This window comes from Oryx dammah, unplaced genomic scaffold (assembly GCF_014754425.2).
Source record: "Oryx dammah isolate SB20612 unplaced genomic scaffold, SCBI_Odam_1.1 HiC_scaffold_10, whole genome shotgun sequence".
Taxonomy (NCBI): domain Eukaryota; kingdom Metazoa; phylum Chordata; class Mammalia; order Artiodactyla; family Bovidae; genus Oryx; species Oryx dammah.
Window position 1 is genome coordinate 82,183,631 of NW_024070194.1, and position 25,095 is coordinate 82,208,725.

At 45.6% G+C, this 25,095-nt stretch overlaps 1 long non-coding RNA gene and 1 other non-coding gene across 2 annotated transcripts; both read right to left on the bottom strand.

Annotated features, from left to right (window-relative positions):
• Nucleotides 1-2,788: 2,788 nt before the first annotated feature.
• Nucleotides 2,789-24,698, bottom strand: LOC120869203. Its single transcript, XR_005722467.1, has 3 exons — nt 24,615-24,698; nt 15,036-15,040; nt 2,789-2,802 (listed from the first exon to the last, which is right to left on the bottom strand). It is a non-coding gene; the product is annotated as an uncharacterized LOC120869203 (long non-coding RNA).
• On the bottom strand, nt 14,092-14,163 carry TRNAS-AGA. Its single transcript has one exon. It is a non-coding gene; the product is annotated as a tRNA-Ser (tRNA).
• Nucleotides 24,699-25,095: the final 397 nt, after the last annotated feature.

The window sequence follows — 25,095 nt, forward strand, 5'->3', positions numbered from 1 at the left end:
CATACCCCCTCGTGCTCCCTGTAAACTCAGCTTGTATTGTGTCTTTCTCTCGCTCTCTTCTCCCTTCCTCTGCCTTTTCTGCTCACGGCCAGATGTTGAGAAGTCCTTCCTCGCTGTGAGTTTTGGATGAAATGTCCACCTGTGACGTCAGTCTTTTGTGTGCATGCCCAGATTAGCAGGGAGGGTAAACGATGGGAACTCTATCAATACCCACCTTGTCTCAGGATCACGAGTCTCCAGACCCAGCTCTAACACCTTTTAGCTCCTTGAACGCTGGCATTTCAACTACCTGCTCTTCAGTTTCATTTATTTGTAAAATGGAGACGCTAATACCTCCCTATCTACCTTACACAATTTCCTTGAGGCTCAAATGAAATATGGTTGTGAAAGTGCTTTGGAGACAAAGAAGTGTATTTATTAGGAGTAACTCAATACTTGATGGGTTGCATGAGGCAGAAGGTGGTAAAACTGGGACGTCTCAAGAAATCCCATCCCGTCCTATGATTTTATAAAATTGTTTTATATTACTTTGTCATTGGTTAGTAACTAGGTTGTGTCTGCCTCTTTTGCAACCCTGTGGACTGTAGCCCACCAGGCTCCTCTGTCCATGGAATTCTCCAGGCAATAACACTGGGGTGGGTTGCTATTCCTTTCTCCTAGGGATCTTCCCAACCCAGGAATTAAACCCACATCTCCTGCTTGGCAAGCGGATCCTTTACCACTGAGGCACTAGGGAAGCCCTTTATATTCCTTAAATAAGTTGAATTAGATAGCGTTTTTCTGCTGTTCTAACAACTCTCACTCTAGTGGTATCTTTTATCCTCCCTCGATCTTAAATGCAGAACCCAGGGCCTCCCTACACGTTCCAGCTCACCTTGCTTGGCTTCCTCACCAGCCACTGGGCCTCCTAGCCACTGAAGCAGCAACAAAAACTCTCACACAGCATCTCCAGAGGCTCTCTGGACTTCAGTCATCACCCCAGGCCTTCCAGCATCAGCTGATGTAAAAAATGTGAAAAGATTTTCCCAAAAATGACAAGATGCTCTACACAGAGACTTGGATGTCACTTGGCTCCTCACTTAGAAACGGCTTAGGAACCTTATTGTGAAAGCAAGTCCTGCAGTATTTCAGGAACAGGTATTCACAGCACAAACACTGACATATTTATAAACTTAGGAATGTGATGATAGATACTGTGGAGTGGATATAGGGACATATGATAGTGTCCTTGGTGAGGTTGGCTGTATGAGACCAGGTCCGAGAAGGATATAACCAGCACATCCCCAAGGCTCCACAAGTGGTTTAGAGATGGGACAATTGACCATGGTGTCATAGTTTGCTGGGGCTGCTGTAACAAAGTGTTAGTCCATTTAGGCTGCTGTAACAAAAGTACCATTGATAAGTGGGCTTCCCTGATGTCTCAGAGGTAAAGAAACAGCATGCAATGCAGGAGACTTGAGTTTGATCCCTGGATTAGGAAGACACCCTGGAGAAGGAAACGGCAACCCACTCCAGTATTCTTAGCATATACCCAGTAAGAGAAGATTAGGACACTGACAAGCAGAGAAGGAAGACAGTCTGTGGGGAAGGCAGCAGTCTGCAAGCCAAGGAGAGAGGCCTCAGAAGAAACCAACCCTGCCCACATCTTAATCTGGGACTTCCCAGCCTCCAGAAAATAAATGTCTGTTATTTTTGAGCCACTCATCAATGGTGGTGGTGGTTTAGTCACCCAGTCATGTCCAACTCTCTGTGACCCTGTGGGCTGTAGCCCACCAGGCTCCTCTGTCCATGGGATTTCCCAGGCAAGAATACTGGAATGGGTTGCCATGCCCTCCTCCAAGGTGATCTTCTGGACCCAGGGATCAAACTGACATCTCTTATGTCTCCTGCATTGGCAGGCGGGTTCTTTACCACTAGTGCCACCTGGGCCTCTTATTATATGGACACAAGTCAGATTGGATTAAGGCCCACCTGTATGACTTTGTTTAACTTTAATTACCTTTTTGAAGACACTCTCCTAAGACAGTCACATTCTGAGGTCTTCGGGGTTAGAACTTCAATGTAGGAATGGGAGGCAGGGGTTACAACTCAACCCTTAACTCACACTGTAGGCAAGGCACAGAGAATCAAGCCGAATGGAGAAGCCGCTGGGAACTATTAACAGCAGAAGCCTCTATCGTCCTTGGGCCTGGAGAGACAAAAGAGAAAGGGTGTGCTATTCCTAGAACCCATCCAGAGCTGTGGTCATAGGAGAGGGGCCACCCAGCGTGGGTGCTATATGACAGAGGAAGGCACCCTTGGTGGAGACCAGGCTCTGGTAGAGAGGGAGGGAGAAGACCCACCCGTCTCTCTCCCCGCCCTTCACACTCCTCCCTTCTCACTCTGATAGTGCTTCCCTTTGGTCAAGCCAAGAAAGATGCTGAGAACAGCGAAGCCTGGGGGCTGCAGTTGTAGATGTCAGGCTTTGAGGCAGGGAACGGGCTGACAAGTGTGGCCAGTGGTGGGAGGAGAGTGGTAGGATTTGAGTGGGACAATGAATAATCACCAGCTCAGTGGAGAAAACAAAGACATTTCCAAAGGAGGAATTAATTATGTATACTCAGGTAACATAGAAAGGAAAAGTGAAAGTGAAGTCGCTCAGTCGTGTCCGACTCTTTGCGACCCCATGGACTGTAGCCTACCAGGCTCCTCCGTCCATGGGATTTTCCAGGCAAGAGTACTGGAGTGGGTTGCCATTTCCTTCTCCAGAGGATCTTCCCGACCCAGGGATTGAACCCAGGTCTCCCACGTTGTAGGCAGACACTTTACTGTCTAAGCCACCAGGGAAGCCTATAACATAAATGGGCTTTAAAGTGTCATTGGAAAACAGAAAATGCTACTTAGCTGCAAAAAATATTAGTCATACATTCGAAACTGAACCACATATTCATGTAACCATTTCCAGTCCCAGAAGTTACTATTCTAAGATACTTGTTTGCAGAGGTAAAGCAGAATGATAGAAAAATAGGTTTCTCAATCTTGTCATGTTGAACACCTATAGTCTTAAAATGGAATGGGAAGTACTACTGAAACTGTTTTGGAATAGAAAGCAGCTGGTCTCTGCCTCAGGAGGGTGCCTGTGTGACCGCACCCATCAATGGTTACAGCATGGTTATATGAACTGGGTATGTCCCCTATGTTATCGAGCTGGGGCTGCCATAACAAAATACCATAGGCTGGTGGCTTTGACAACAGAAATTTGTTTTCTCACCACTCTGGAAGCTGGAAGCCTGAGACCCAGTGTTGACAGGGTGGATGTCTGCTGAGAGCTCCCTTTGGGTTGCCTTTTCAGTGTGTGCTCAATGGTCTTTCCTGCGTGACTTTGCAGGGTGAAAAAGTGAGGGGGATGGAGGGAGAGGGAGAAAGAGTGATCTCTTGGTGTCTCTTCATTTTTTTCTTTTTCCTAAGTTCAAATCATCCTGATTTTATGATCACAGAAATACTACAAATATCCACAGTTGGTGAACACCATTATAACAAATACAGATAGAAGGATGGATAGAGATCTACATAGATAGAGTGACTGTAACAGGAATAGGCTCAATCTGAACATGCTCTTTTTAAAGTATAGTGTTCAATTTAGTGTTACTTGAATTAAAAAAAAATTATTTGATCACACCAGGGCTTAGTTGCAGCATGTAGGATCTAGTTTGCTGACCAGGGATCAAACCCAGGCCCCCTACACTGGGACACAGGCTTGATCCCTGAGTCAGGAAGATTCCCTGGAGGAGGAAATGGCAACCCACTCCAGTATTCTTGCCTGGAAAATCCCATGGACAGAGGAGCCTGGCAGGCTACAGTCCATGGGGTTGCAGAGAGTTAGAGATGACTGAGCTACCTAATACGCACTCATGCATCTCCTTAAAGGCCCCACGTCCAAATATAGCCCCTCTGGGGGTTAAGACTTCAGCATATGAGTTTTGGAGGGGACCCAAACATTCAGTACATAACATCCCACGTAGTGATATGAAATAGATGACACTTGATATGTTGATACTGATAGTCATTAAATCAAGAAAACTTCATTGCACATCTACTGTGTGACAGAATCTCTGCTAGGCTCTGAGATTGTAGGTAGAAGGAAAAAAAAACTGCCTCAGTTTTTAATGAGTTTATAACTTGAAGAGAGACAGAGACGCTGTTAGGACACAGTGGTCACTACCAAGAGAGCTTGAGCATTTGTGCTAAGTCACTCAGTCATGTTAGGCCCTTTGAGACTTCATGGACTGTAGCCCACCAGGCTCCTCTATCCATGGGATTCTCCACGCAACAATACTGGAGTTGGTTGCCATTTCCTTCTCCAGACCCAGGGATCGAACCCGCATCTCTTAGGTCTCCTGAATTGGCAGTGGGTTCTTTTCCACTAGCACCCTGGTGGCTCAGATGGTAAAGATTTCACCTGCAATGTGGGAGACCTGGGTTATATCCCCAGGTCAGGAAGATCTCCTGGAGGAGGGCATGGGTACCAGTATTCTTGCCTGGGAACTCCATGGACAGAGGGGCCTGGTGGGCTACAGTCCCTGGGGTTGAAAAAGAGTCAGGACACGACTGAGTGACTAACACTGTCACTTTCTGTTCAGTGCCTCCTGGGAAGCCCCAGAGCACCTAGATAGGATGAATAAACCTCTCCCTGGGGGCTACAGAAGTGATGTGCAAGCAGAAATGGAGGATGAGAAGTATTGGATAGTAAACACGGGGTGGGACAGACAAGGGGAAACATTCAGGATTTAGGAAGATGACACAGAACTAGGGTGACCAGGATCCTGGTTTGCCTGGGGCTGTCCTGGTTTTAGCAACAATAATCCCACATCCGGGAAAGCTCAGGGTCGCTGAGCCTTATACGCTGCTGCTGCTGCTAGGTCGCTTCAGTTGTGTCCGACTCTGTGCGACCCTATAGATGGCATCCCACCAGGCTGGGATTTTCCAGGCAAGAGTACTGGAGTGGGGTGCCATTGCCTTCTCTGGAGCCTTATATGTAGAGGTGTAAATAGTGCAGTAGAGCTGGTGCACAGAGGAGGATGGTTGCAGCAGGGTTGATGGGAAAAAAGCTGGAAAAGTAGGCAGGAGCCCAAACAGGAACTGAACCATGCTCAGGAGGAAAGGCTTTCTTTTGGAGCTGGTTGAGTACTCAGTGCTGCTGTGCTGTGCTTCCTCGATCAGTCATGTCTGACTCTTCGGATCCCATGGACTATGCAGCCCATGGATATTCTCCAGGCAAGAATACTTGAGTGGGTTGCCATGCTGTCCTCCAGGGGATCTTCCCAACCCAGGGACTGAACCCAGGTCTCCTGCATTGCAGGCGGATTCTTTACCACCTGAGCCACCAGGAAAGCCCAAGAATACTGGAGTGGGTAGCCTATCCCTTCTCCAGGGGATCTTCCCCACCCAGGAATCCAACCAGGGTCTCCTGAATTGCAGGCAGATTCATTACTAACTGAGCTGCCAGGGAAGCAAGTAATCAGTAAGTGATCTTAAGTATGGGAGCAACTTGCTGAGACCAGATTTTTTTTTCCTACAGCAAATTATTGTAACATTTATTTAGTTAGTTATTTTCTGTAATCTGCAATGTGACTTTATTTATTTAATTTTTAATTTTTATCAGAGTATAGCTGCTTTACGATGTTGTGTTAGTTTCTGCTATCTGTTTGTGACTCCATGGACTGAAGCATGCCAGGCTGCCTAGTCTTTCATCATCTCCTGGAGTTTGCTCAAACTCATGTCTATTGAGTCTGTGATGCCATCTAACCATCTCATCCTCTGTCAACCCATTTGCCCCCTGCCTTCAATCTTTCCCAGCATCGGGGTCTTTTCCAGTGAGTTTGGCTTTTCAGGTAGCCAAAGTATTGGAGCTTCAGCATCAGTCCTCCCAATGAATATTCAGGGTTGACGTCCTTTAGGATTAACTGGTTTGGATCTCCTTGCTGTCTTTTTTTGGATGTCCTTCCCATCTAGGTCACCACGGGGCACTGAGTAGAGTTCCTCATGCTCTATAGAAGATTCTCACTAGTTATCTATTTTATATATAGCGTCAATAGTGTGGGGCTTCCCAGGTGGTGCTGGTGGTAAAGAACCTGCCTGCCAATGCAGGTGACTAAGAGACACAGGTTCAGGAAGATCCCCTGAAGGAAGGCATGGCAATCCACTCTCGTATTCTTGCCTGGAGAATCGCACGGGCAAACGAACCTGGTGGGCTACAGTTCATGGGGTCACAAAGAATCGGACACGACTGAAGGGGCTTAGCAAGGCATGCATGCAAATCAGTAGTGTGTGTGTGTGTGTCAGCCCCAGTCTCCCAACTCCTCCCATCATCCCCTGAGACTTGCATTTAGAAAGAGCTCTATCCACTGGGTGATGAGGAAGAGGGACGATATTGAAGGCCATTCAGGAAGCTGTGGTGGTTTTCCAGGGAACAGCGATGGAGAGTGAAAGTAAAATGATGGAGGGAGACGAGAGACTCGGAGGATTTGGAATGTCTTAAGGAGGAGTAACAGGCCTTAGAAATACATGTATGGGAGGTGAGAGAGAAGGAGCAATCATGGATGAATCCCAGGTTGCTGGCTTGGGCAACTGGAAAAATTCTTGGGAAATGATTAAGACGGTTTGGAAATACCTTCCCCACTGCACCCTGCGTGAGAATACGAAACAAAGAAGCCTTTCTTCTGCTTCCCAGACGGCTCTTGGTGACCTAAAATCTCAGTTATTGTGCAACTGCCCCAGAGGTCTCGTGCCCCATGCAGCCAGGAGACTGCCGTAGCATACTCAGGTTGGGGAGGAGGTTGGGGGTGAGAGGGGGAAGCAGAGGGGCATTTATAATGCTAGATACTTCCTCAAGGTCTGTGTACTCTGTCTTGTTAAGCTTCATGAGAATCTTACCAGAAAGGGAGGTGGGGACTGTTATTCCCATCTCAGAGCTGCTGAATGGCCATAAAGTAACATGCCCTCGGGGGCCACGGACACAGAGCAGCAGAGCTGAGCTTTAAACCCAGCTGCGGGGACTTCCCTGGTGGTCCAGTGGTTAAGAGTCTGCCTGCCAATGCAGGACACATGGGTTCGATCCTTGATTGGGGAAGATTCCACAGAACACAGCTACCGAAGCCCATGCGCCCTAGAGCCTGTGCTTTGGAACAGGAAAACCCCCAGCAGTAAGAAGTGTGAGCCCCACAACTAGCGAGTAGCCCCCACTCACCCCAACTAGAGAAAAGCCTACGCAGCAATGAAAACCAAGTGCAGCCAAATAAATAAATAATTTTTTTTTTTAAAGACTCCACCTCCCAATGCAGGAGGTGTGAGCTCAATCCCTGGTCAGGAAACTAAGATCCCACATGCTACACAGAGTGTGACCCAAAATCATTAAATAAGTAAATATTTTAGGAAGATATATTAAAAAAGTAAAAACCCACCTGTGTCTGACTCTGAAGAACGATTCTTTCCAACAATGAGCTCCCTAGTTTCTACCCAGTTGGATATGTAGTAGGTGCACTGCCATGCCTTGATTCTGTCTTTATTCAGCAGTCCAGCAGGATGCAGACAAGGTAAGGACTGTCTCCTTCAGGGCCCTAAGAGGCCAGTTGAAAGCTGCTTGCCTGATAGAGCAAGGTTTACAAGAGAGCATCTTCATCCTCTGTAACTGTCCCCATGCTGATGAAACCTGCAAATGTACTTTCTGTATAATTATCTCTGTGAGTATCAAGGCTATGGAGACAGTGTGCCAATCAACAGCCTGTTTAGGGAGGTGTGGAGGTGTGTGTCAGTCTCTAAGTCATGTCTGACTCTTTTCGAGCCCACCAGGCTCCTCTCTCCATGAGATTCTCCAGGCAAGAATACTGGAGTGGGTTGCCATTTCCTTCTCCAGAGGATATTCCCCACCCAGGGATCGAACCTGGGTCTCTTGCATTGCAGGCAGATTCTTTACCATCTGAGCCACCAGGGAAGCCCAGAGGGCTGGGGGAAGGAGATGAAACTCAAGAGACAGGTAGCCATGAGCAGGATACTACACGGAAGAAAGGACACAGGAGGAGTCTCCAGGGCCTCTCTCCCAAAGATGGGAGTGTACAGCGAGCTTGTCTGAATCTCCGAAGTGACTCTGGAAAACTGACAGCCATGAAAGGGGTCCCGACAGGGAGGCTGCCCTCCTAGGTCAGGGACCTTCTAGAACTGAAGCCTTAAAAGAAACCCGAGAGCCAACCCGAGCTCCTTTGTAACCAACCACGCTTACATTTTGATGTGAATCTTGACCTAATTCCTGCAGAGTCTTAATAGATAATCCATCCATTTTGCATATGTCTTCTATTGTTATTTCTGCATGTATTTTGTTCCTCTACCCCTTCTAGATTGGGATTTCTTTAAAGACCCTAGCTTGACTCTGTCCATATTTTCTTTTACCCAGTAGATACGTGACTGGCATTTGTTGTCCTTGGAGTGAAACGGTCATTTCTCAACTACCTTTTTTAGTCACTGACACTGGCAGAGAAAGGACACAAGAGGGCACTCCTTCCCCACTTATCTGAGGTCAGATCTTGAAAACAGACAGGACAGACATTTATAGAAACATGTTTTTAAACTAATTTGGGGGAGTTTTGAATATTTACACCACCACACTTAGGGAAATCTTTTTTTCAGCCCAAGTCTTCAATTCCATTTGAATCAAACTAATATTCAGATAATTTTTGAAGAATTTATAATCTAAGGAAGAAGCATCTATTTAAAAAACCAACCAACCACTTTATATCCATTAGTATGGTTTTTATTGAAAAAGCAAAATAGCAAGTGTTGGCAAGGATGTGGAGAAATTGGAAGTTTTCTGTGTTGCTTGGGGAAAGGTAAACCAACTGCTATGGAAAACAGTATGGTGGTTCCTCAAAAAAAAAAAAAAAATCAAACAAAGAATTACCATAAGATCCAAGCAATTTCACTTCTGGGTATATTCCCAAAAGAACTGAAAGTGGCAACTCAAAGAGCTGTTTGTACACCCATGTTCATAGCAGTATTATTTGCAATAACCAAAGAGTGGAAGCAACCCAAGTATCCACTGAAGATGAATGGATAAACAAAATGCAGTGCAACATATGCACAGTCATCTCCAACTCTGCGACCCCATGGACTAGCCCGCCAGGCTCTGTCCATGGGATTCTCCAGGCAACGATACAGGACGGGGTTGCCATCTCTTTCCCCAGGGGATCTTGCCGACCCAGCAATTGAACCTGAGTCTCCTGCATTGGCAAGCAGAGTCTTTACCACTGAGCCACCAGGGAAGCCTGTAACATACAAGGGAAGAGTATCAAGCCTTAAAAAGGAAAGCAAACATGCTGTAATGTGGATGGCAAAGGACAGCGTGTGGTTCCAGTTGTTGGAGGTCTCTAGAGTAGTCAGATTCATAGAGACAGAAAGTAGAATGGGGGTTACCAGGGGGTACGAAGCATTTATTTGACTTTTAAAACCAAGACTGGTATCTTTTAAATTATTTATTTGGCTGTGTTGAGTTTTAGTTGTGACATGTGCGATCTGCATGGTGCCACGCAGGATCTTTCTTTGGTGCACAGACTCTAGTTACAGTGCATGGGCTTAGTTGCTCTGCAGCATATGGGACCTTAGTTCCCCAACCAGGGGTTGAACCTGCATCCCTTGCATTGCAAGACAGATTCTTTACGGCTGGGCCACCAGGGAAGTTCCACCAAGCACTTAATAGATACAGAATTTTGCTTTAGGAAGATGAAAAAGTTCTGGAGATGGATGATGTTGGAGGTTGCACAACAATATGAATCTACTTGATTCTACTAAAACATACATTTAAAAATGGAAGAATTAAAAAAAAAAGACAGAGAAAGATGTGTCTTTAAGCCCAGTTTCATGTACAGCCTTATCTCTTGCCAAGGTGCCCTGGAGTAGTGAAGACCCTTGTGACCGTGCATTGTGCATGTTGGTGAGGGAGAGAGCCAAAGTTTCCGAGCATGGCCCCTGCTATGACCAGTGTCCCACCCATCTGGGCTTCTGGTTCTGCCCACTTTGGTGCTGGGACCACACTATCTGAGTTTAGCGTCTTTCCACCCCACATGTAACCACTTGTCTTTACACCACTATCATTGGACTCAGCCCTATTCCTCTCCTTCATTTCACTAAGCACTTTCCTGCAAGTTCCATGTGTGTCTGTCTTTTGTTCTTTAATATCTCCCCTCTCTCCTTAAACCAGGAAACCTGGTCTCAGCCCTCACCTTATGGCAATTTTACTCTCATGGTGTCTCAGTCCAGTCTGGGCTGCCAAAACAAAATACTGTGGATCAAGGGGCATAAAAACCACAGACATTTATTCCTCACAGTTCTGGTGGCTGGAGTTCAAGATCAAGGTTCCGCAGATTCCGTGTCTGGTCAGGCCCCATACCTCCTTCCTGGGTCCTCACCTCTGGGGTCTCCTTTATAAGGGTGCTCATTCCACTCATGGGGCTTCCCCGGGTGGCTCAGCGGTAAAGCATTCACCTGTCAACAGGAGAAGCAGGAGGCTCGGGTTTGATCCCTGAATTGCGAAGATCCCTTGTAGGAGGGCATGGCAACCCACTCAAGCATTCTTGCCTGGAGAATCCCGTGGACAGAGGAGCCTGGCAGGCTACAGTCCATGGGGTCACAAAGAGCTGGACACGACTGGCCGAGCACACATGTGCACCCCATCTGGTGACTGCTGCTGAAGCCTGTTCTCTCCTCCAGCTGCCGTCTTCTTTGCCTTCTGTACACTGCAGGGTTCTCCACCCCTGGTTCTCCTCCGTGCCTTAATCGTGGTCTGTTCCTTGAATCTGCAGCGATCTTCTGTTGACTCCGTGGACATTCTCACGGTCTTGCCTGAGAGGTGCTCAGCTCTGTCAGCTTCACCCGATTATGATGACGACTCCCAAATGTCTGTCCTCAAGGACAGCCACCCTCCCTCACATCATCCTCTCTTTCCCCCGATTTATAGGGTGTTTGTGCTTTGGGTGTTCTGCCAGTACCTCACACTCAGCCACTGAGGCTGTCTCATTTATTTCCTAAACCTGAGATGGGGCGGGAGGGGTCTTAAGTTGCTCCACTCAGCTTCATGGTTGTGGGTGAGTGGGGGAATAATTTTATTTCTCAGTTCCCTTACAGAGGAAGAGATTTACTTCCCCAAAAGTCCTACCTGTGAGAAATAAGAAAAAAAGTAATCTGAGACTGCCCTGGGAGTCCATGGTTAAGACTCTGTGCTTCTAATGAAGGGGGCATGGGTTCACTGATCAGGGCACTAAGATCCTGAGTGCTGTACCTGAGACCAAGTGCAGCCAAACAAATGAATAAATAAAATCCCCAATGCTGAGTGGTAAGGCCAATATATATATATATATATATATATATATATGTATATGTGTGTGTGTACTGTAAGGAAAAATACACAGGTACCAATGAGTGGCAGAAGCTGGGAATGAGAGGCTTTGCCTTCTCCTGAGTGCACCATTGCACACAAGTGGAAGCTCAGGTGGTCTAGAAATGCTTGTTCAAGAGCCAGTGAGCTATCGGGGTGGTCTGCCCCAACTGCTGGTGTGGAGACACAGGTTAGCTCCTAGACCTGGCTTATTCTATCCCACTTTGTCTAGCAGACTCTCTTACTCATCAGTTGTCAAAGAACTAAGAAGTTATATGCTCTCAGAAAGGCGCAATTCTAACCCAGTATGACTGAAATAACCTTATCTTAACAAATACCACCAACACCTTCAATTCCTATTTTGATGGTTCTCAACCCGATATCGGGAAGGCAATGGCACCCGACTCCAGTACTCTTGCCTGGAAAATCCCATGGACGGAGGAGCCTGGTAGGCTGCAGTCCATGGAGTCGCAAAGAGCCGGACATGACTGAGCCACTTCACTTTCACTTTTCACTTTCATGCATTGGAGAAGGAAATGGCAACCCAGTCCAGTGTTCTTGCCTGGAGAATCCCAGGGACAATGGAGCCTAGTGGGCTGCTGTCTATGGGGTTGCACAGAGTTGGACATGACAAGGTACTTAGCAGCAGCAGCAGCCCAATAAACTCAAGGGATGTGACGCTCCTATGACTCTCTCTGCTGATGATTCTGGGAGAGTGCATAAAACTCGGGGTGCGTAACATGATTTAGAGTTTGGGAGGGCATGCACCCTGAGTTGATGGCTCTGTTACAAGATCGTCTTATGGAAAAGCCCAACTTCATTTATTTATTTATTTACTCCCTTGCTAAATCATTCAAACACTAATAACTGAGTTTTTCATGAGCCCCCATCCACTTGTCATCAGTGTATTTAACAAAGATACCATCCTTTTGTACTTAAAAAAGTTGTTTCTCTTTGAGACTCCAAAAAGGATTCTAAAGGTGAACAGGATCTTTGCAATTAAGGAAACTAAAATGTAACAGGAAGGTTTCTTATAGATAAGAAACAATTGGAGGGACTTCCCTGGTGGTCCAGTGGCTAAGAATCCCTGCTCCCACTTCAGGGGGCCAGAGTTAGATCCCTGGTCAGGGAAGTAGATCCCACATGCCACAGCTAAAGATCCCTTTATGGAGATCCCTTTTTAAGATGTTGTATCTTAAAAAAAAAAAAAACCCACATGCAGCAACTAAGACATGGTATAGCCAAATAGATAAATAATTTAATTAAAGATAAATAAATAAAAATTAAAAGATTCCTGGATATTTCTTAAGTTCTTTTATATTTGAAGAACACTGTTGTATACCATTCTGTTTTTTTCCCATGCACTTTTCATAGCAACATACAGTTGTGAGTTAGAACAAGAGATTGTTATGATTTTAGAGGTTTTCACCAAGTAAAGAGTTGATTTGTTCCTTTAAGGCTGGATGCGATTTGTTTGCAAGGCCTGGGCCAAGACAGAGTTCTAGGGAGATAAAATTGTTTATGCAATGGGGGAAAGAAACAGCAAATGTGAACAGAGATTAGAAAACTTTTTCTGAAGTCAAGGATTCATAAAGGGGAGTAGTTGCCAGAGTCCAGCTCCAGCAGCCAGGGATTCAACCTGAAGAGATGGATGGTGTTGGTGAGAGAAATGAGACGGCCTCTCAGTTTTCTTTGGACTGCCTGTTTATTTCAAGCTTATGATTTGCTTTTATACTTTTATAAGAGCATTAGGTCAGAAGTTTGATATTTTCAGTTCCCACTGACCCAGATTTATTGTCTCCACAAATCACTGTTGCTCTTCAGAGTTCCTGCTTCAGTGATTCTCTCGGAATCAGCCTTTCATCTATTATCTACCTCCTCTAATATGTCCTATAGTTAACTTGTGGTTACATGGTAACTCATGATATATTCCTCAGTTTACTACTTATCTTCCTAAATCCTGTTTGCACCTAACATCCTGAGCTCACTATCTCTTAAAAAGGCTTGTAGCTATAGTGTCTCTAAAAATTCTAACTTCTATAAGCTATAATAAAATATGCTAACTTTACAACATTCCTTAAATCTTTAACTTCTAACTATTTTAATTATTTCTAAACCCTAAATTCAGTAAACTCCTTTGTCATAAACATTTTCTTCACAAATAGGCTTCAGATAGCAGTCCCTCCCATGGCCTCAAGCTATGGCCTATGTGCTCATCCTGGAACACTCTTTTGTAAAAGTCCTTGAACAAATGTCAATGATTAACTTTATGAATTATTTTCTGAGCACAGCTGCAGAAGGCTTTGTGCCTTCTCATGCTCCTCTCAAGAACAAAAAGCACCTTAATATTCATTTTCAGTCAACTCAGCTGAGGAGAGGAAAAGACAAGTCAGAATTACAAGGCCTAACTCCTTATTCCCGGGTCTGTGCCTGTGGAATGAGGAGAGGGGGCTGGGGGCCGTGCCTGCATTTTGTCAGTAATGCCTAACTCGGCTCCTGACAAGTAGTAGTGATAAGGTTGAATAAACTCTGAAGAAGAGGCCAAAGTATTTACTCGGGAAGTGAAGTGAAGTCACTGAGTCGTGTCCGACTCTTTGTGACCCCATGGATTGTAGCCTACCAGGCTCCTCCCTCCATGGGATTCTCCAGGCAAGAGTACTGGAGTGGGTTGCCATTTCCTTCTCCAGGGGATCTTCCCTACCCAGGGATCGAACCCGGGTCTCCAGCATTCTGGGCAGATGCTTTAACCTCTGAGCCACCAGGGAAGCCAGAGGGCAGTGTTTTCTCTAATGTGCCATGATGAGATTTTGATATATTTCATTGCATCATCCCAAAGAGAAACAATTTTTAAGAAAGAAAAAGACCGTATCTTTAACATTGTAATGATTGCAACTACCAGCCCGAGTATCTGGGAGAAAACCAAGCTGTTAAAATAAATACGACCTTGCAACTGCCAAATCTTTTATCATTTACTTGCTGCTCATTCGTCCAGTTTGTCATCAGTTAATGTAAGCAGATGGGCTTCCTTGGTGGTGCAGACAGTAAAGAATTTGCCTGCCAATGCGGGAGACACCGGTTCAATCCCTGGATCTTCAGGGGGAAGACCTCCACCCCCCACCCCTGGAGAAGGGAATGGCTACCCACTCCAGTACTCTTGCCTGGAGAATTGCAGAAGAGCCTGGTGGGCTACAGTCCATGGGGCTGAAAAGAGTCAGACATGACTGAGTGACTTCAATGTTCGTAGATAAAAAGTTTGGATCCTTACTATAGAGAAACAGATGGGGCGGGGGTGGGGGGAACTTACACGTTGAGGAAATTCTACCCATTAAATGTTCCTTTCTCTATAAATTGGGGAAAGGTCACAAGGGCAGACCACCTTGGTTCAGCTCATGGAACATCAGACTTCCCAGAGAAAATGGTTTAAGTCCCACTGTCAACTGTGGGAAGTAAGGCCTGGAAAGGATAAAGGTGTGCTTTTAGGCAGATTACTTTGGTAACCATATACACACTGGCTTGTTGAAGGGAGCAACCAAAGACAAGAAGACCAGTTAGGAGATTAAAGCAGTAAAGAGCAGTAATCCAGACTGGAGATGGGGTATTGGACCTTGTATCTAATCTACCCTGCTTTATGTTATACACATTCTTTTCACAGGCACTTCCTAAAACAATTATGTGAAGAAAGAAATGTCACTTAAACAAACAAACAAACAAAAAAGATGTACGTTTGATTTAAAAGGTGGCTATGTGAAGCTGGATACCCAACCTAGGGGCACAGGGAGCATGATTCTCTCCGTGTGGTGCTGAAGCTGTGAGGCCCAGCAACAGCTTGAAAATCCATCTGATAGCTCTTCCCTTACCTCTGACAGAGCTCCCATTGGTCTAGCCCTTGGCAGTTTGGAAACAACCAGACCCCAACCCCTCTCCAAGTAGGCCTGGGGCCTAGTTTGAATGGAAAGGCAATAGCAGAGCTGAGGCCAGTAAGTCACCAGTCATGTCTCACACGCTCCCACAGCCTGCTCCTTCATGGGCAGTAACGCTAGAAGCTAGGAATGTCTTTGCAAGGCTTGCAAAGGGCAGGGGAGAAACTCGGCCCTGACTCTGGAATTTCGATCCCCTGAGCAGATTTGGAGGTCTCCCATTATAGAAGCTAACCCATGTCTTCCAAATATAGGATTGCAAAAACACACCAGTTAGGGCCTCCTTCCCCAGACAGGATCACTTTAAACATGTCCTGCGAACTCGACTTCCCAGGTTGTGGGAAAAGTGCTTCTTAGAGATCTTTCTTTGTGCCCTGTTTCCCCTCAGCTGGAGCTGAGGTAGGGGGACCCATACTCACGGGAAGGCAAAACCACATCCAGACGTCTTTGCTCTGTAGGAGACCTCTAGTAAACCTAAGTCTTTCAGGTACATTCTTGGCTCCTATGGAGATACATTCTGTGTGTGAAGCTGTATACCCAACATAGGGGCACAGGGAGGCTGATTCTCTCCGTGTGACCCTGAAGCTGTGCGGCCATGCCACAGCTTGAAAATACATCCAATTGTTCTTCCCTTACCTCTGACAGAGCTCCCATTGCTGTAGCCTTTGGCAGTTTGGAAACAACCGGACCCTAACCCTTCTGTAAGTAGGCCTGCGGCCTCATTCATCTGAAAAGGCAATAGTGGAGCTGAAGACAGTAAGGCGCCCAGTCATGTCTCACACACTCCCGCAGCCTGCCCTTTCATGGGCAGTAACGCTAGAAGCTAGGAATGTCTTTGCAAGGCTTGCAAAGGCAGATGAGATGCTCGGCTCTGACTCTGGAATTTTGGGCCTCTGAGAAGATTTGGAGGTCTCCCGTGGTACAAGTAAACCTGTTCCTTCCAAATCCAGGCTTGCAAACACACACGGGTTGGCTGCCTCTTCTTCCCCAAAGGAAGCTCACTTTCCCCACATCCTGGGAACACCACTTCTCAGAATGTGGGAAAAGCACTTCTCGGAGGTCTTTCCTCATGGGCTGTTTCCCCTGATCCTGGGGCTGAGGTAGGGGACCGACACACACAGGGTAAGGCAAACTTCATCTGCAACCTCTGCTCTGTAGGAGAGCTCTAGTGAACCTAAGTCTGTCAGGAACATTCTTGGCCCCTATGAAGACACACTGTGTGAAGCTGAATACCCAGCATAGGGGTACATGGAGCCTGATTCTCTCCGTGTGGCACTGAAGCTGTGAGGCCAAGCATCAGCTTGAGAATCCATCCAATTGCTCTTCCCTTACCTCTGAAACAGCGCCCATTGCTGTAGCCCTTGGCAGTTTGGAAACAACCAGACCCTAACCCTTCTCCAAGTAGGCCTGGGTTTGAATGGAATGCAAAGGCAATAGCGGGGCTGAGGCCAGTAAGGCACCAGTCATGTCTCACACACTCCTGCAACCTGCTCCTTCATGGACAGTAACGCTAGAAGCTAGGAATGTCTTTGCAAGGCTTGCAAAGGCAGAGGAGTGTCTCGACCATGACTCTACAATATCGGTCCTCTGAGCAGATCTGGAGGTCTCCCCTTCTAGAAGCTAACACATTTCTTCCAAATAAAGGCTTGCAAACACATGCAGCTTTGCTGCCTCTTCTTTCTCGAAAGAGGCTCCTTTTCCCAGCAACCTGCGAACTCCACTTCCCAGCCTGGGGGAAAAGTGCTTCTTGGAGGTCTTTTCTCAGGGGCTGTTTCCCTGGAGCTGGGGCCGAGCTAGGGGACCCAAACTCACAGGGGAAGACAAAACCACATCCACATGAACTTGCTCTGGAGGAGAACTCTAGTGAACCTAAGTCTGTCAGGAACATTTTTTGCTCCTAAGGAGTCTCACTCTGTGTGTGAAGGTGCATACACAACAAAGGGGCACAGGGAGCCTGATTATCTCCATGGGGCGCTGTAGCTGTGCGGCTGAGCAACTGATTAAAAATCCATCTGATTGCTCTTCCCTTAACTCTGATGAACTCCCATCGCTCTAACCCTTGGCAGTTTGGAGACAATGGGACCTCAACCCCTCTCCAAGTAGACCTGGTGCCTAGTTCGACTGGAAAGGCACTGTCCGAGGGAGAATGAGATATCCTTCCAGGAATCTTTTAATGAGCTTCCTCCGCAGCATGGTCATTAATTGGCAAGTGTTGACATTGAGAATAAACTAGGGTGGAAATGTAAAAGCCTCTTTTAAAGAATGTGTCTACCGGCTGTGCATCTTATGGAGTATCTCATTTCCTCCCCAACCCTTGGAATGTGCTGGGCACAGGGCAGATGCCTCATTTTTATTGAATAAATTCTATTTCACATAATTATATCCATAGTGTCAGTAACACTATGAGGTATATTACAGCAGTGATTGTCACAGTTGGTACTTCACAGATCAGTAAAGAAAGAAAACATTTTATTAGGAAGACTGTAAGAGAATTGCTAAGTTTTAAGTTTATTCCACAAGGATATTTTAAAAAAATGAAACAAATCTCTCCCATCGTCACCAAGGTTATCAGTGTGTTGACCTCACGCAAGGGAGGTTCTACCTCTCAGGACACCCTGCTTCAGCATCTCCCTAAGCCAGCAACCTGGGACAGCTGAGTACACTTGAAGTTCCTTCCTTGACCTCAGGAGTTTTTTTGGAAGACAATTTTTTGACAGATGGTGGGGGAATGTTTTGGGATGTGTCAAGCACAGTCCATTTACTGTGCCTCTTTTTCTATTTCTGTTTCCTGGTGGCTCTGTTGGTAAAGAGTCTGCCTGCAGTGTGGGAGACCCAGGTTCAATCCCTGGGTCAGGAAGATCTCCTGGAGAAGGAAATGACAGCCCAGTCCAGTATTCTTGCCTGAAGAATTCAATGGACTGAGGAGCCTGGTGGGCTACAAGGGGCTGGACACTTCTGAGTGACCGAACACTCGTTTCTAGTATGATTTCATCAGCTCCACCTCAGATCCTTAGGCATTAGATCCTTGAGGTTGGGGGCCCCTGCTTTAGTTCCCTCTTTCATCTTTTACACAGCTACAGCCTGCTTCCTCCTCCTCTTCCAGCTGCAGAACTACCTGCCAGGCTTCTCTGAGTATGACTAAGAGTCTCCTTCCCTCAATTCCTTTCTTCTGAGTCCCTTCTCCTAACAGTGTTTCCCTGATCTCCATTTAGGCACTTTTGCCCCAGGTCGTGCTAGTGGTAAGGAACCTACCTGCCAATGCAGGAATCTGATTCCTGAGTTGGGAAGATTCTCTTGAGGAGGGCACAGCAACCCACTCCAGTATTCTTGCTGGAAAATTCCCATGGACAGAGGAGCCTAGAGGGCTCTGACAGTCAGACGTGACTGAAGCGACTTAACACAGTCGCTTGCATGTACCAGAGGACCTTAGAACTGCAGACTCACGTGATTGCTCTGGCTCTTTGGAATCCCTTGTCATTCCACGTGTATGTTAGGGTCAGCTTGTGTATTGCTTCCTAAAGGCCCCGAGAGGGTAACAGGCAGGAAGGCCAGGAGTCTCCAGACAGAGGGAATAGGCTACAAGTGTCAAACTTTTTTTTCATCTCTCTCTTAAGCAGCCTGAGGAAACTAACTAGTGTTAATATTTTTCCCCTTCTCGATACAAATTTAAAAGGAGGTTTCTCTGAAAATTCTGTGTTGCCACGACGACTCCTGGCTCCACCTGAACTTAATTTTTCTCAAACGTTGAGTTAAGCAATGCATGTTTTCATAGGGAAATGTTTGTCTTAAGCTATGTTAATATACCATGTATTTCCAGTAGACTCTGTTTTCAGGTCAGTTCCCCCTAAAGGCTCAGAACCAACTTGACAAACCAGTATGTTTTACTCATACCTTGTTCTCTTAATCTATGTTAGTGAAACGATATATTTGCCTGGAAATCTGTCTTTCTTCAAGATTCATGTCAATCATTTTATGGCCTGGGGTGACTCACCTGCTGCCAGTGTTATCTCAATGCATGCTGTGGGTGAGGGGCCTGGTGCCAGTCTCTGAGCCATTGCCTTTCTTTCCTTAGCAGACTGCTAGTGGCTGTATAACATCTGGCCAAAGATCAGCAGGGGGTACTCTTCCTGCCCCCGTCTGGAATCTATATCAGCAGCTTTCTGTATCTCTTTTATACTTTAATAAAATTTATGACACAAAAGCTCTGATAGATCAAGCTTCATCAACTGGCCCTGGATTGAATTCTTCTCCTCTGGAGGCCAAGAATCCTGGCATCTGTCATGGTTCAGCAATGACATTTCAGTCTTTTGTAATTCATATTGAATCTTCATTTCAGATTTAAGATGCATTCCATAGTATTGCCATCGTAAGTCTTTCCATAGCTATGGCATATCTGTACATGTCTTCAGGATATTTTTCAGCAATCGTGTATAATTTCCAGTGTGCCAGTCTTGTCATCCTCATTACATCCATGGCAAAGTATTTTATTGATGTTGACAGTATTGAAAGGGAATTGTTTTTTTAAATTCCTTTTCAGAATATTATTTGTTAGTGTATAGAGATAAAAGTGTGTAATCATTCATTTTTATCAGTTTGGACAGCTTGACAATTGTCTTTCCTTTCTTTCCTTTCTTACACTTTAAGATTATCCTGGCTCATATAATTACTGCCTCACCCCTAATCTCTGTCATTTATTCAAAGAACTTCTGTCCTTTTTTTTTTTTATTTTTAACATTGAATTATTTTTGACTGTGCTGGGTCTTTGTTGCTAGATGTCTAGTTGTAGTGAGCAGAGGCTGCCCTCTAGTTTCCATGCCATGGCTTCTCATTGCAGTGCTTTCTCTGGTTGCAGAACTTGGGGTCTGGAGCATGCAAGCACTTCAATAGTTGTACGGGGGCTTAGTTGCCCCTGGGCATGTGGAATCTTCTAGCACCAGGGAATGAACCCATGTTCCCTGCATTGGTAGGCAGATCCTTTACCACTGGACCACCAGGGACATTTCCTGTTCCCTTTCATTAGAGAATGATATGTAAAACATACATGTAGGCGCTAAAGATGCTCAGCTGACAATACTTGGAAATACATACATGTATTCCAGCTTATCTTTGAACATATTCAGTTAAAGGTAATTTGTGATGATGTCTCCATGGATCTTGTAACCTTTCCTTTTGTTTCTCCGTAACTTCCCATTCCAATGTAAGACACCTGGCTTCCACCGCTTGTCATGTATAGAATTCAGTGCTTGTCCCATGTGGTTACTGAAAAAACTGTCACACTGTCTTCCAAAGGGTGCATGCATCCCACCAGTATCTTGAGTTTGTTTCTGTATAATAGTTTGCTATCAGTATACCCTCCGTGGCCAGGTGTCTATTTCAGTCTCTACCAATTGTGAATGGGCTTGTTTGCTCTAGTGTTCTTGGACAATTTGAGTAGAGATTCTTTGTCAGATATTCATTTTTTAGGAAAACAATCGTATGTATTTTTGGCTGTGCTGGGTCTTCGGGTGTGGGCTTTTCCCTGGTTTGGGTGAGCGTGGGCCATGACTAGTGGTGTGCGGGCTTCTCACTGCAGCGGCTCCTCTTGCTGCGGGGCACAGGCTCACGGGCTTCAGTGGCTGCAGTATGTGAGCTCGGCATTGTGGCTTCCAGGATCTAGAGCACAGGCTCGGCAGCTGTGGCTCACGGGCTCCATAGCATGTGGGATCTTCCCATAGCAGGAATCACACCTGCATGTCCAACACTGTCAGTGGATTCTTTACCCCGGAGCCACTAGGGAAGCCGTCAGGCATATTTTTGATTCTAGTTTTCCACACATGTACCTGGGGAGAGAGGCCAGGATCAAGAGGCCTGGCCACTGGGAGTCCTCAGCCACAGTTCTGGCTGTGCCATCCAAAGCTCTGGGGCCTTTGGTGAGCACCTCAGCTTCTCTTGGACTGTTTCCTCCCCTAAGAAATGCCCTGCTGATGGACTGTAGCCCACCAAACTCCCCTGTCCCTGGGATTTCTGAGGCCAGAATACTGGAGGGGGTGCCATTTCCTTCTCTACAAGGTAGCATTTGGAAGATATTTCTCCTGGATCATGGTTTTGGTGAAGGAAGGGGGATCCCTTCCAGGGCTTGAGAGTGGCTTCTTGTCTGACACTTGGAAATGAATTGTGTGAGGAGAGGAGTGCCGTCCAAGCGAGAGACTATTGGGAAGGGCTGCCGGGGCGGAGGGCAGGAGGGTGAGGGAAATGGAGAGAACTGCTCTGCCACGTGGCTCACAGTCTCAGGTTTTCTGGTCATTGGGTTAGTTTCTGGTTTGTCTCTTGCCAGTCATTCTGAATTGGGATCCTTCCTGGGGGCACACGCATCACTCAGCCGAGATGGATTCCAGTGAGGAGGATCCTGGGAAGTTGGTAGGACCTCTGCACTGCAGTCTCCCATCTCTTTTTGACCTCTCCATAATCCTGGTTGGTGGTAGCTTGTTAGTTCCTCGTTCCTTACCAGGACCTCCGGGTGTTAGATGACTCCTGCAAGTGGTTTCTCTTCTCTGTTGCCTGGCAAGGGTGGGTGGTCAGTGGTTCATTTCATAGTTAGTCTTTTGGTTCTCTTGAATAAGGTCCTTCACAGAGTAAATGTATACAATTCTAAAAGTCAATGTTTTAAATAATTTATAGTCATAATTTGGTAAGTTGGCTTTTTTGTTGTGTGTTAGAACTCATCACCAGACCAAAGGTCATGTAGATCTTTTGTGGTTTTCTAAAATTTTGTAGTTTTTAAAAATGAATCACAGTGTTATTTACAAAGTTTGTGTTTCTGTTCATGTCATCTTTTTTTTAAAAGACATTTATTTTAGTTGATTGATCACTGCTTTACAGTATTGGTTTGATTTTCCATACACCCACATGAATTAACCATAGGTGTTCATGTATCCCCTCACTCTTGAATCTCTCTCCTATGTCCCACCCATTCCCGCCTCTCTAGGTTATTACAGCGCCTCCGTTTGAGTTCCCTGAGTTATACAGCAAATTCCCCCTGGTTGTCTATTTACAAATGTCGGTGTACATGCATCCATGCTGCTCTCTCCATTCATCTCACCCTCTCCCTCTTGTTCCCCACCCTTGTCCGTAAGTCTGTTCTCTATGTCTGCATCTCCGTTGCTGCTATGTGAACAGATTCGTCAGACCCATCCTTCTAGATTCCATGTGTTTCTCTTTCTGACTGACTTCCCTGTTTAATATGCTCTGGCTTCATCCCCTTCATTAGAACGGACTCAAATGGGTTCCTTTTCATGGCTGCATTCCATACAGGCTCTGATTGTTCCTTAGCCATGTTTTGCGGAGGGTCATGGAGCTATTCTGCTCCATTTCATTTTGGGCCTCCAGTCTGAGGGCTCACAGCAGAGCTGCTTCTGGGTGAGCCCTCCGAGGTCTGTGAGCGCGGGGCTGCCCACTCTTCTCTGGCGGCCCGCAGGGGGCGCCAAACCCCTCTGACCCGCGGGCGTAGGACGCTTTGCCTTCAGACTGGGCTCGGTGACCAGCTCGCAGGAGCTTTGTCTCCTCAGGGCCGTCAGGACTCGGGCTCCTGGATAACGGGGCTGCGTCCAGGCTGAGAGGAACAAGGTTGACTCAGTGCCTGCCAGCAGGGAGGCGCTGCAAGAGGGAAAAATGAGCACGAAGTAGACATTTCCTGTGTCCAGCTGAGCGCTGAGTGGAGGTCCATCTCAGAGGACTCGGGGTGGGGGTCGGGGGAGAGCTCCATGTGCAAGATGGCGGGTTTCCAGTTCGATTTCTGTTAGATGATCTAGAGGCTGACCTTCACTGATGTTCTTCCTGTAGGTGGCCAGTTTTCCTGTCACTGTTTCTTGAGAAGACTGTCTTTTCCTCCTCGCTTGCTCCTGGTTTAATTTTCATGAACTGACCGCATACATGTGGGTTCGTTCCTGGGCTCTCTGTTCTTTCCTGGAGTCCACGTGTCCTTGTTCCTGCCAGTTCCTCACTGTGGTGGTTACTACAGCTCCCTGATGTAGTTTGAAGTCAGAGGGGAAGATGCCTCCAGCTGTGTTCGTCTTTGTCAGAGTCTTTTTGGCCGTTTAAAGTCCTGTTCAATATCAGCAGCCTAATATTAGGAATATTTCTATTTCTGTGAAAAATGCCATTGAATTTTATTTTGTGATTGCAGTCAGTGTATTTGTTGATGGCTTTGGTTGGAATGGACATTTTAATTCCTCATTGTTCCAGTGCGTGAGCGTGGAATAGTTTTCTGTTTATTTGTGTTTTCTTTGGTTTCTTTATCAGCGCTTTCTAGTTTTCTGACTACTGGTCTTTTATGTCCTTGATTAAGTTTGTTGCTAGATGTTTTATTCTTTTTGATGCAATTATAAGTGCGATTTTCTTAATTTTTGTTTCTGATTGTTATTAGTGTATATAAACACAAGTGATTTTTGTATATTGTTGGGATTATAAATTGTAGTATTTTATATGATTGTAAATTGATCTGAAAATATTCAACTTTACTGAATGTAGTCTAACAACTTTTTGTGAAGTTATGGGGAACATTTTATTTGTAAAATCTGTTTCTCCTGCAATAGGTCATCCATAGGACCCAAGGCATGGTGGTTACTAATAGACTTCCCACAGTACTTCTTCATTCCATGTGGACTCCTTCAAGGGCAGTGAGTATCACAGCTTCCCTTGAACTTCGTCTGGGTAAGTCTTGGCCTCTATAAGAAAGTTTCATGCCTGTCTAGTCTGATTTTCTTTTATGGTATTGACTTGGTTGTTTTGAAGCATAATTTACTTTCCGGTAATTTAAAATGTACAGAAAACTCCTAGCAATGGGGAAAAGTGCTCATATTTGCTACATCATCTAAAATACTCTATGTGTTTTATCCAAAATGGGTGCATTCTCCTGCAGAACCAGCACATTACCTCCAAAATCAGGACATCATATGGGTTCTGCATTATAATGTTATCCACAGCCCCACTTCCCTTTCAGCAATTGTTCAATTGTATGAATATATCTTTTCTTTCCATCCTTTTCCTCATCCTTTTTTTTTTTTTTTTAGAGTGTTACTGAGATTTTCAGTGATTTGGACAAACCTGATGGATTTAAAGCAGACATGGTGAATGTGGGATCTGGGTGGCCTTTACTATATGGATTTTTTTTTCACTAAAGATGGTTTTAATGTTTATTCATGTTGTAACATGTATGAATCTTGCATTCTTTTTTTCCCCCATAGTAATTAAAAATAAATAACATGCCATTTACCATTTAGATATTTGTAAGCATACAGTGTTGTAGTATGAATTACCTTTACTTGTTTTGCAAACCAGTTTAATAATGTGTACCTTGTGTGTGGTTTGGAGAAACTCAGGAAACTGAGTCAGTGACCGAAATGGCCCAAGATATCACCTTAGATACCATCTTCATCTAAACACAAAACAGGTTTCCTGGTGGTCCAGTGGCTGAGACTGGACACTCCCAAAGAAGGAGGCCCAGGTTCAATTCCTGATCTGAGAACTAGATCTCCCATGCCACAACGAAGAGTTTGCATGCTGTAGCTAAATATCTGGCTTGCTTCAACGAAGGTCGACCTGGTGCAGCCAAATAAAAAAACGAATATTTAAAAAATAAAACCAAAGGAAAGGAAGGGTATGGTTGTTGTACAGATTTACATCTTAGCTTTCCCTATTGAGAAAAGAAAAAATAGTTTCACAAGACTGCCATCTTTCTATCTGGTATATACCGAGGATTCCTTTGAAATGAGATTTCTCTTTTAAATGTGACTCACAGAAGAG